The 12,302-nt window shown below is 36.5% G+C and overlaps 1 protein-coding gene across 1 annotated transcript in view; it reads right to left on the bottom strand.

Moving 5' to 3' along the window:
• Positions 1–12,302, bottom strand: part of RNF11 (ring finger protein 11) — a 39,102-nt gene that overhangs the window by 25,575 nt on the left and 1,225 nt on the right. The gene's annotated exons all lie outside the window — the stretch shown is intronic.

The raw sequence follows: 12,302 nt of genomic DNA, 5'->3' as shown, positions 1-12,302 counted from the left end.
TCAAGAAAGTGAAAAGACCATAGCAAAGGAAACCATAAACAAAACAAAAAGACAACCCACAGAACGGGAGAAAATATTTGTAAAGAAAGTGACCAACAGGGATTAATCTCCAAAATATACAAACAGCTCATGAAGCTCAATATCAAAAAAAAGCAACCCAATCGAAAAATGGTTGTTGGAAGATCTAAATAGACATTTCTCTGAAGAAGATATACAGATGGCCAAAAAGCACACGAAAAGATGCTCAACAGGGCTTCCTTGGTGGCGCAGTGGTTAAGAATCCGCCTGCCAATGCAGGGGACGTGGGTTCGAGCCCTGGTCCAGGAAGATCCCACATGCCACAGAGCAACTAAGCCCATTCACCACTTCACCACAACTACTGAGCCTGCGCTCTAGAGCCTGCAAGCCACAATTACTGAAGCCAGCATGCCTAGAGGCCGTGCTCCGAAACAAGAGAAGCCACCACAATGAGAAGCCTACACACCGCAATGAAGACCACAACTAGAGAAAGCCCATGTGCTACTGAATCCCCTTATATTCATCACTCAGCTCAATAATTATCAACTCATGGTTATTGTTCTTTTAACTACATCTCACTTCATCACCCTTCTCCAGATTATTTTTTTAACATCTTTATTGGAGTATAATGGCTTTACAATGTTGTGTTAGTTTCTGCTGCATAATAAAGTGAATCAGCTATACGTATACATGTATCCCCATATGCCCTCCCTCTTGCATCTCCCTCCCACCCTCCCCATCCGACTCCTCTAGGTGGTCACAAAACACTGAGCTGATTTCCCTGTGCTATGCAGCTGCTTCCCACTAGCTACCTATTTTACATGTGGTAGTGTATATATGTCAATGCTACTCTCTCACTTCGTCCCAGCTTACCCTTCCCCCTCCCCATGTCCTCAAGTCCATTCTCTACATCCGTGTCTTTATTCCTGTACTGCCCCTAGGTTTGTTAGAGCCGTTTTTTTTTTTGGTTCAGTATGGCGGTTCCTTAAAAAACTAAAAATAGAGCTACCATATGATAAGCAATCCCACTCCTGGGCATATATCCAGAGAAAACCATAACTGGAAAAGATACATGCACCCCAATGTTCACTGCAGCACTATTTACAACTGCCAAGACATGGAAGCAACCTAAATGTCCATGAAGAGAGGAATGGATAAAGAAAATGTGGTACATATATACAATGGAATATTACTCAGGCATAAAAAAGAATGAAATAATGCCATTTGCAACATGGATGGACCTAGAGATTGTCACACTGAGTGATGTAAGTCAGACAGAGAACGACAAATATCATATGATAGCGTTTATACGTGGAAACTAAAAATATGTTACAAATGAACTTATTTACAAACAGAAACAGAGTCACAGATATAAAAAACAAATTTATGGTTACCAGGGGGGGAAAGGGGGGAGGGATAAATTGGGAGATTGGGATTGACATATACACATATATATAAAATAGATAACTAATAGGGACCTACTGTATAGCAAATGGAACTCTACTCAATACTCTGTAATGACCTATATGGAAAAAGAATTTTAAAAAGAGTGGATATATGTATATGTATAACTGATACACTTTGCTCTACAGCAGAAACTAACAACATTGTAAATCAACTATACTCCCATAAAAATTAAACCACCTCCCCCAAACTAGTCTATCTGTAGGAACAAGCAGGAGAGATCACTCACAAAGATCTAATAATGATATTTGAAGTTTTTTTTGCAGAAATGATGGAAAAGTACAAATAAAACATGAAATTGAACAGGGTATGCTTGTTAGGGTCTCTAGAAGCAGAAAACAGCTTTATAGGGTATAATTACAAAATCTACTGGCTTTTTGTTTGCATTCGCTTCCAAAGATTCTGACAACAGTCTTAAAACAGTCTCAGAGTAGATGACTATCACTGTCTTCATTCGTCCAAAATTCTGAAATTCTCATCACCAAAACAGCTGTCAGTCTGCTCCCAGTAATGTTATGTTCTTCTGAAAAATACCACTTCATACCCTTTCTCTGAGCACTTTCAATGGAAGGATTATTCATGTCATATATGTTCTCTGTCTGTAATTAACTAAGAGGAAGGGACATAAAGATTTAAAGGAAGGTAAACTCATGGTTACCAAGGAGGAACGGGGGAGGGGATAAATTAGGAGATTGGGATTGACAACAGATAACTAATAAGGACCTACTGTATAACACAGGGAACTCTACTCAACACTCTGTAATGACCTATATGGGAAAAGAATTTTAAGAAGAGTGGATATATGTATAACTGATTCACTTTGCTGTACAGCAGGAACTAACACAACATTGTTAATCAACTATACCCCAATAAAAATTAATTTTTAAAAAGTGAAAAGACAGTCCACAAAACAGGAGAAAACTTGCAAATCTCATATCTGACAAGGGATCAGAATATATAATGAACTCTTACAACTCAATAAGGATCTGAACAGACATTTCTCCAAAGATGTACAAATGGCCAAGAAGCACGTGAAAAGATGCTCAACATGAGCCTTTACAGAAATGCAATCAAAACCACAATGAGGACTTCCCTGGTGGCGCAGTGTTAAGAATCTGCCTGCCAATGCAGGGGATTCAAGAAGGGGATTCTGGGAAGATTCTGGGAAGATCCCACATGCCACGGAGCAACTAAGCCTGTGCGCTGAGCCCGCGCTCTAGAGCCTGCAAGCCACAACTACTGAGCCTGCGTGCCACAACTACTGAAGCCCGCTCGCCTAGAGGCCGTGCTCTGCAACGAGAAGCCACCGCAATGAGAAGCCCATGCACTGCAATGAAGAATAGCCCCCACTCGCCACAACTAGAGAGAGCCCGCGTGCAGCAACGAAGACCCAACGCAGCCAAAAATAAATAAACAAATAAGCTAATTAATTAAAAAAAAAACACCCAAACCGCAATGAGATACCACTTCATAGACACTAGAATGGCTATAATTAAAAAAAAAAAGATAATAAGTTTTGGTGATGATGTGCAGAAATTGGAACCCTTGTGCACTGCTAGTGGGAATGTAAAACCATACTACAAGTGTTTTGGAAAACAGTTTGGCAGTCCCTCAAAAGGTTAAACATGGAATTATGTGACACAGCAATTCTACTAGGAAGTGTATAACCAAGAGATATGAAAACATATCTGTACAAAAACTTGCACACAAATGTTTATAAAAGCATTCATAAGAGCCAAAAAATGGAAGCCCAAATGTTCATCAATGAAGAATGGCTAAAAAAATGTGGTTGATCCACACAATGAAATACTTCACAATAAAAGAAATGAAGTCCTGATACATGCTACAACATAGATGAATCTTGAAAACAGTAAGAGACCAGCGACAAAAGACCACATATTAGTATGCATACTGGTATGCACTTCTCATTGGGGAAATGCAAATTAAAACCACAATTGACCTACTGGAGAACGGACTTGAGGATATGGGGAGGGGGAAGGGTGAGCTTTGACAGGGCAAGAGAGAGTCATGGACATATACACACTAACAAATGTAGTAAGGTAGATAGCTAGGGGGAAGCAGCCGCAAGGCACAGGGATATTAGCTCGGTGCTTTGTGACAGCCTGGAGGATGGGATAGGGAGAGTGGGAGGGAGGGAGACGCAAGAGGGAAGACATATGGGAACATATGTATATGTATAACTGATTCACTTTGTTATAAAGCAGAAACTAACACACCATTGTAAAGCAATTATACCCCAATAAAGATGTTTAAAAAAAAAAAAAGATACATATGTAGTAGTGCCAATTCCATGAGTAAAACTTGTTTTATGGACTCATACGAAGTCAATTTCCATAAATATTCCAGGTGCATTTGAGAAGAAAGTATAACCAATAATTATTGGTTGCAGAGTTCTCTCTCTCTCTATATATCTATTAAATCAAGCTTGTTAACTGTGTTTATATGCTTTTATTTCCCTTCTGCTTGACCTATCAAATGCTGAGAGAAGTATGTTGAATTCTCCCACTGTGGTGATGGATTTGTCAATATTCCTCTTGGTATAATAATTCTTGCTTTTATATTTTAATGCTATTTTAATAGATACATATGTGTTCAGAATTATTATATGTTCATCGTGAGTTTAATCTTTTATTAGCATATGGTGACCATCTTCATCCCTAGTAAGGCATTATTTCTTAAACTTTATTTTGTTAACTATTATTGATATATAGCTATATACCAACTACCAACTTTCTTTTCGTTAGAATATTCCTGACATATCTTTAGCAATTCTTTTACATTCAGTCTTTCTGTTTATGTTTTAATGTCATTCTTCTAAACGAAATAAAATGTATTTTAAAAATACAAAAAAAACCCCACAATGAAACACTTCTACACACTTATCAGAGTGCCTAAAATAAAAGACTGACAATACCAGGTGCTGGTAAGGATGTAGAGAAAACAGAACTCTCGTATATAGCTGATAGGAGTGTAAACTGGTGAAACCACTTTGGCAACTTATTTTGAAATGCATCCAAAAATAGGATGGATTGATAAAGGGACTGGGTATGTGTTAAAACAAATATAGCAAAATGTTAACTACAGTCTAAGTGGTAGGAATATGGGTATTCAAACAATTCTGTCAACTTCTTTGTTTTTGAAATTTCCATAATAAAATATTGTGGGAAAAACTAAATATATACCTGTTCCATTACCCAGCATTTCCACTCCTGAATATAAACCAAATAGGTATTTACGTATATTTTTAAAAATGTTCACAGCAGATTCATACAGTCAAAAACTAACACAACCCAAATATGTATTAATAGTAAAATGGGTTTTAAAAGTATATTTATACAACTGAATCCTCTACAGCAATGCAAAATAATATGAGCTACTGCCACAATACGGAACATCATAACCGAATTTCACAAACAATGCTGAACAAATTATTTAAGTTCAAAACTGGGCAAAACAAACAGAAGGTGGTAAGAGGTCAGAACAGTAGTTACCTTTGGGGAAGGGGTATTGACTGTTAGAGGAGATATGAGGGAGCCTTTTGGGGGGTTGGATATTGGCTATATCTCGATGGTGGTTATAATATGTAAAAGGTCACTGGACTATATAGTTAAGATATTATTTATACTATTAAAGATATACTCTTTATTGTATATAAGCAATAAAAAGGTTTTACACACACACGCACATATTATACCTTAACTGTACAACATTATACAACTCCCTCTAAATTCATGCTCACCACCTACTGATTATTCTTCCAGCTCCAAGCTCCCCAACTCATAGTTTAATCAGGGCAGCTCTTTTGCTTTTATTATTTTTTACATTTACGTTCACCATTTGATGTCTTCAGAAGCTAAAGAGTTATTTTGTGATCCACTGCCCTATCATAAATTGATCCTCCAACTTAAAGTCTTAAGTTTAATACTTGATTACACTGTTTCACACTGAATAAATGCTTCATGTATATACATTAATCTTGCCTCCTTAAAGTGGTAGATCCTTAAGGGTAAAGGACTCATTTCTCCTTTCACCTTGGTGCCCAACACATACCTGCTGACCGAGAGAAGAAATGAAGTATCAAGTGTCCTGGTTTTTATCCTTAAAGCCTTGCCATTCAGTTTATGGTAAACTGCTTTTTTTTGCCACATATGTAAGAATTAAATTGTTATACAAAATTACATGTAATTTTAACTAATTGGATCAATTATAAAAGTCTCTTAAAGCCATTCAGCTTCATAAGAATTCATAAAGTTTTAATAAATTTAGGAACTAATATATCTGGAGGATTGCTTTCTTCACTCCCACACCTTCATATCCCTTACTTACCTTACTGTATGCTCTCTGGATTAAGTAACAAGATAATTACTCAACTGCCCCTGGGAGCACACTCCATGTTGGCTATTTAATTAAAAGATAGGTATATGTGCATTCATATTAAAATGAACTCAAAGTATTTTTAATTGGTTACAATAAGGAACTCTTCTAAGACTTGAAAAGCAACATACCATAAAGTCAAATTGAATATCAAAACCAAAAGGTCAGGCAGATTCTCCAAGAGCAGAAAATATATTTAGTTCTCCCTTATCACTTTACTTTTCAACAGCATGTAGCAATTTCTTCTGCCATTAAAAACACACACACTTTGGCTATCTATATGCTAGCTTTTCCTCACATCTTTCACTCACATTTCCACTGAGTCTTTAGTATCTTTACCACCTCACTCTTGATTTCATTTACATCACAACTGCAAAAATCCTGAATACTAAACAGGTTAACAATATCATAAATATTTGTTAAATTCAATATTAAAAGTTACTGACAAGGAATCAACTTCTGGAAATTTGTTACAGCCTATTTTTTAATAATCTGTTGATACAGGACAGAAACACATAATCCCTAACTCTTTGCTTGAAAAAAGGTAATACAGAGAAGATAACTACATGCAGAAATGGCTTGAGGCAAGATGACAAAGAAATACAACATCTAATTCCAACTGTATTTACAATCATCCTCTTTTCACTTCCTCATTTCTAGAAATTTTGAACTTGGCTGAGACAGTAAAGACAGAAAGAAGTGGTACACGTTGAAGAAAAAAAAGTCAGGGAAAACCTATAGTAGCTATTCTGTGACAATTCTTCTATGTAGAAGGAACCAAATAAAATTAAGATCTTTAAAAAAAAATCCCCTCCTACCTAAAGTATTATATTATGATTTTTAAAAGATCTAAATTTTACAAAAATATATCCTAGAAAGTGCTAACTAAAAAATATTTTAAGAAAGTCAAGTTCTCAGACCTTATGTACCAAGTACTCATTACCCCTATCTTCTCAAGTTACCCTATAATTGGCTCTAGAATTAAACTGACACACAGACTGTCCTACTCTTAAAGGTGCTCATACATTCTTAATGGCAAAGAATCAGCCTTAATTAAAGGACATCCAGAGGGGTAGATCATGCATAAACAAACAAAACCCTTGTAACAATGGTTACAAATAAATAAGCAAAGATATTTGCTTAGTTATTAAAAAAAAGAAGAGGCAAGCTGAGCTACACAGAACACAGACCAAACTCAAATGAAAACAAGGTAAACAGATTAACTTTCCCAAAGCTTATGCACATTATAAATTAGAAGTGACAGGACAAAACTGAATATAGTCAGATAAAATAGTTAATGTGGGAGAGAAAAATAGCAGAACCCTTTAAAGTACAAAAGCCAAACACTAAAGCACAGGATTCTGGCAACAATTTATAAAGAATCGAACAACCATAAGACTTCACACTCACAGAAAAACACAATAACTGATTTTCACATTTACTCAAGTATTTGAGTGCCTGCTATGTGAAAAGCACAGTTCTAGCAATGCAAAGATGAATCATCAAACTTGGATTCTAGTAGGGTACAGGCAACATTGTTATAAAGAATTAAAATCAAATAGGAAGGGTAAAGAAGTGTATAAAGAGGAGTAATTAAAATCAAATAGGAAGGGTAAAGAAGTATATAAAGAGGAGTATTCTGGGCAACAGGAATAGAATGAGCAAAGGCAGAGGCTGGAAAGCAGAAGGCATATACAGAACATAGCAAACTTCAGTTTGACTAGAGTATAAGTTTTATATAAGACTACGAAAAGCTGGAAAAGTATAAAAGAAGCCAGATCATAACTCTGAATGCTAGGACAGATCTTCAGTCGATGAGTCGGTAAGAATCATTAAGGATTAAGAAGCAAGGGAATCTGATTTGGATAGAATTTACTGAACAATAAATGGTTGGGGATGAAATGCATGGAAGAGGAGACATCACATAGGTAATTGTGAGAGGTCATGAAGACCTCAGTTCCAGTGGTGACAGTGTAAGAGGGAGAAGGCAGAGTTCTAAGTTAGACACCGGGTGTCTACAATGTGTAAGGTACCATTCCACTCCACTGAGAAACTTTTAAAATCTTAACACATCATTCTCACTTTTAAGGAAACGGTAATCTGGAAAAATAATAAATGTTAAAGCACGAGAGCTAATAAGATAATACATGATTTCCAGATAAATATTACAAACAGAAAATACTGCACTTGAAGAAATCAGGAGAGGGGAAAAAAATGGTCAGTGGAGGATTTATTAAAGAGGTTGGAGTTGATCTGCACCTCAATGAAAAGGTAAAATTTCAACAGGGGAGGGATAAAATTTCACACAAAGGGAGTTTTTTTAAGTTAAATAATTTGTTTAATAAGAGCAAGATAGGTGAGATACACTGAGGTAATTTCCAACAAAATAGTAAACAAAACACTAATACATAAAAAAAAAAAATTCAACTACCTGAACTTAACTTCATAAAGATACCAGAAAAACAAGGTATTATTACTATTACAGCTCTGAATGCTTAAAAATGAGTATTTTCTTATATTCTAGATCTTTAAATGAGAGGGGTTACTTTTAATGAGTCCTATAGGAGAGACCAAGCCTTAAAAAAAAAAAGTAACCTTCAGTCAGTTTGAAATATCCAAAATGTTATGTTTTGTTATTTGTGAAAGAAGTTCCTCAAGACACAACATAATCTGATAAACTCTCTTCATATTTTACACGTGATATGAACCAGGATATGAACTCAGACCCATCTGACTCCAAAACCAGAGCTATACTTGCACTCAGCGCTGTATTACCAATAATTTTTCTTCTGATTTTAAAATCTCAAATGTATTAATCACAAAGTGCACAGAAGGAAGAGATGAGTAAATCTCAAACTATGTAACTACTGCATAAGTGAGAGATACCACTTTATTTATATATGTATATATATATTCAGATTAAAGTACTGTAAAGTGCTTTTTTGTTGTCAATGAATATTAATTTACCAGAGTGCCACTCCCAAATTAGTCATGAGAAATGGGGGTTTTAGAGTGACTAGTTAGTGGTTTCTCAATCTGTTCACTTACACCTTTCAAAGCTGGGCTACCTACCTGGCCCTTTCCTCTTATCAACCTTCATTCCTCAGCCTTTCATAACTTATCCTCCCTCTCACAACCCTTCTAAGACTGCCCTTGATGGGCAGATTTCCTCTGTATTCTTTTTAAACATTCAGGAAGGAAAGAGTAGACGACGTGCCAAATTTGTTTTTTACCTTCTAATTCAAGAAAAGCTCTAACCTCTTCCCTCCAATTTCTTTAAGGACAAAGATTTAAGTTCTTTCTCACAAAATAAACATTTTGTTATAGAATATAAACAAGGTGGAAAAAACCTATTTTATCAATAATTATTATAAACCAATTCCTATATTTAATATTATTGGGATTTGATTTTTAGGATTGATTCCTTAAAAATGATCCATTATAAAGGAAAAAGGCACTAGGAATGTGCATAATTCTTACAAAACATTCTACTGCACTTGCCTCAAAATATATTAAATCATTTAAAAGAAATCCAGTCATTCAACCAACAACTGAGTGCCCAATGTGTGCCAGGCACTATTTAGGCACTTGGGAAACAACAATTTTTTTAAAACTCCCCTTTCCTCAGGGAGTTTACCACCTAGCAGGGGGAGACAGATAATAAACAATAAATATAATAAGAAAAGACAATGTGTTAGAAAGTGATAAATGCTATGGGAAAAAAATAGAACAAGGTAAGTGAGAATTCCAGGGTGCCAAGGCAAGTGCACTTTTAAATAGGGTGGTCAGAGAAGGTGTAAGAAGGTGTCATTTGACTAAAAACTTGAAGGTAAGGGAGTCAGCCATGATGATACCTGGGGGAAGAGTACTCAAGGCACAGAAAAAAACAGAGTAAAGGTCCTGGAGTATCCTAGAAACAAGGAGGCCAGAGGAAGCCAGCAAAGGGCAGAGTAGTAAGAGGTGTCATAAGAGCTATGTATGGGAGCAGAGGGTATAGATCATGTAGGGTTTATGGGACACTAAGGAATTTGGCTTTTACTTTGAACGAAATGAGGATCCACAGAAAGTTGAGTAGAGTGTCATGATCTGTTTTACCGTAATCACTCTGGATGATGGGTTAAGCATAGACTAAAGGGAGGGTAAGGGTGAAAGCAGAGAGACCAGTTAGGAGGCTACAAAAGAAACCCAGGAGAGAAATATGTACTTCCCATCAACTTTGACCACAGTAGTGCAGTGCTTACATTTAAGCATAAATAGATAAAACAATCTCAGATCCTGTTAATAAGAAATAACTGGATGTTACAGAAGTTTTTTATATAGAGCTCTTGGCATATAGATACATTGTACATCTTTTCTTTTAACCATTCACTACAGAGAAATACCAAGCATGTTCCTTTATAATCAGTTATTCCCTCCATGAATTTTTTAAAAATCCTACTGTAACTGAGACTATGCTTTAAGGAAATAAGCCCATATTTCTGTAGCTCTGTCAATTATACACTATTTTTGAAGAAAAAAATAAGTCACTTCTATCCACTGAAAATATAAATCATTTACCTTGGATTAGTGTTTCTCAGATCACCTGATTTACATTCCTAAAAACTTCAATTCCTTCAGGTAAGACAAATTTCTACAAAAGTTCCTCTTTTTATGCTTCTATCTTTAAAGAAATTACTTCTTTCAAATTGATGCCAAATTTGCGTATCAGTATCTGGGTCGTTCATTTCAGGAAATGGCAACCACAAAAAACTCCCGCTGTCACAAACATGTTTCAAAAAACGTTCCTTCATGACACCAAAAAAACTCTTATCATCTTATCCTCCTGGAAAAGGCAAATACAATTCCCATAAATTCTAAAGAAGTTATTCTTTTTTTTTTTGCGATACGTGGGCCTCTTACTGTTGTGGCCTCTCCTGTTGCGGAGCACAGGCTCCGGACGCGCAGGCTCAGCGGCCATGGCTCACGGGCCCAGCCGCTCCGCGGCATGTGGCATGTGGGATCTTCCCAGACCGGGGCACGAACCCGTGTCCCCTGCATCGGCAGGCGGACCCTCAACCACTGCGCCACCAGGGAAGCCCTAAAGAAGTTATTCTTAACACTGTATTTATCATAAGGATATAAGAGAAAGAGTGTAGAAAGTCAAAGATATTTGACTTGCCTAGAAGGGGGCTAGGGAACATGGAAGGAGATTTTGAAATAAAAACTCATACTTCTAAAAGAATTTGCTTATGAAACTGAAATAAGCACACTGTCCTATAGCATTTATGAAGGAAACCAAGAGTGAAATATAAACTATTTACTTGCTTCAAAGACTCAGAAAAACATCTAGACTTAGCTTGGATTTTTTAAGAGACTTCCTTGTGACAATTCTTTGGAAGAAATGGGTGTGTAAATTTACAAAACTGAATTCAAATTCATTAATTCACTCAACATTTAAGTGCTTATGTGCCAGAAATTGCACTAAGCAAGGAGGACATAGTCCCTGTTCTCAAGGGCTTACAGTCTTCACTCACTCCAGTTACTAAGCATCTACTATGAGCCAGATGCTGTGTATACAACAAACAGGAAACACAGGGTCCCTACCTGCATACAGCTTATACTGGAGAAGGAGGGAAATGCCTCGAGAATGAGACACACATCTAACTAAACAAGGATAACATTCAAGTGTTAAATGGGCTGCTTATGAAAGTGCGGACACTTCCTTCAAGGGGGACACAAAGAAGGAAGTAATGGATTCAGGGTGAGAGGGAGGGGAATGTAGGGACTTCAGATACAGTTGAGTCCTCAAAGAGGATTACGCTGTTCACCTGCTGACCTTGGGGGAAGGGCTCCAGAGGGGACAAATGGAGCTAAGGCAGAGATGTGTGAACAGGCTGTTGTACTTGATAGGCCTGGAATATGAATGTGAAAGAGAAATCATGGAGACGTCTCTATGCCACAATTAAAAGACTGGACTTTATTGGCATATATGAAAGGCCCCTGAAGGGTTTTATCCAGAAAACCAGCATATGTGATCAGGTTTTTCTGGTGTGGTGAGACACTGATTTACATAGGAATGAGAAAAGAATAACACTAGATAATGATGTCACCACATGAAACAACAAAGGAGACTGCCCAGTTTGAAAATTAAACCCCATTCATGAAAAAAATTAAGCCACAACTATCCAAGCCCTTCTGGGGAAAAAGTTTTTAATCAGCATCATTTAAAATTGAAAAAGTAGAGGAAAGGTTTATATATATTACGGATTATAACATCTGCATATCTATTTTGAGTTTTCTAAAGCAGTCTTTAGCTCTTTATTAATTGTGTAAAGATATCTGGAGCTGCTGATTGCTGTACAAAAAGCAGTGAAGCTATTTAGAAGACGAGTCTTTGATACAAAGGGAGAACCACGAGTAACATAAGCTATTTCTCAAGTAAGGTT

This window comes from Neophocaena asiaeorientalis, unplaced genomic scaffold (assembly GCF_003031525.2).
Source record: "Neophocaena asiaeorientalis asiaeorientalis breed wild unplaced genomic scaffold, Neophocaena_asiaeorientalis_V1.1 scaffold138, whole genome shotgun sequence".
NCBI lineage: Eukaryota > Metazoa > Chordata > Mammalia > Artiodactyla > Phocoenidae > Neophocaena > Neophocaena asiaeorientalis.
Note: the sequence above shows the minus strand (reverse complement) of the source record. Positions and strands in the feature narration are given on the sequence as shown.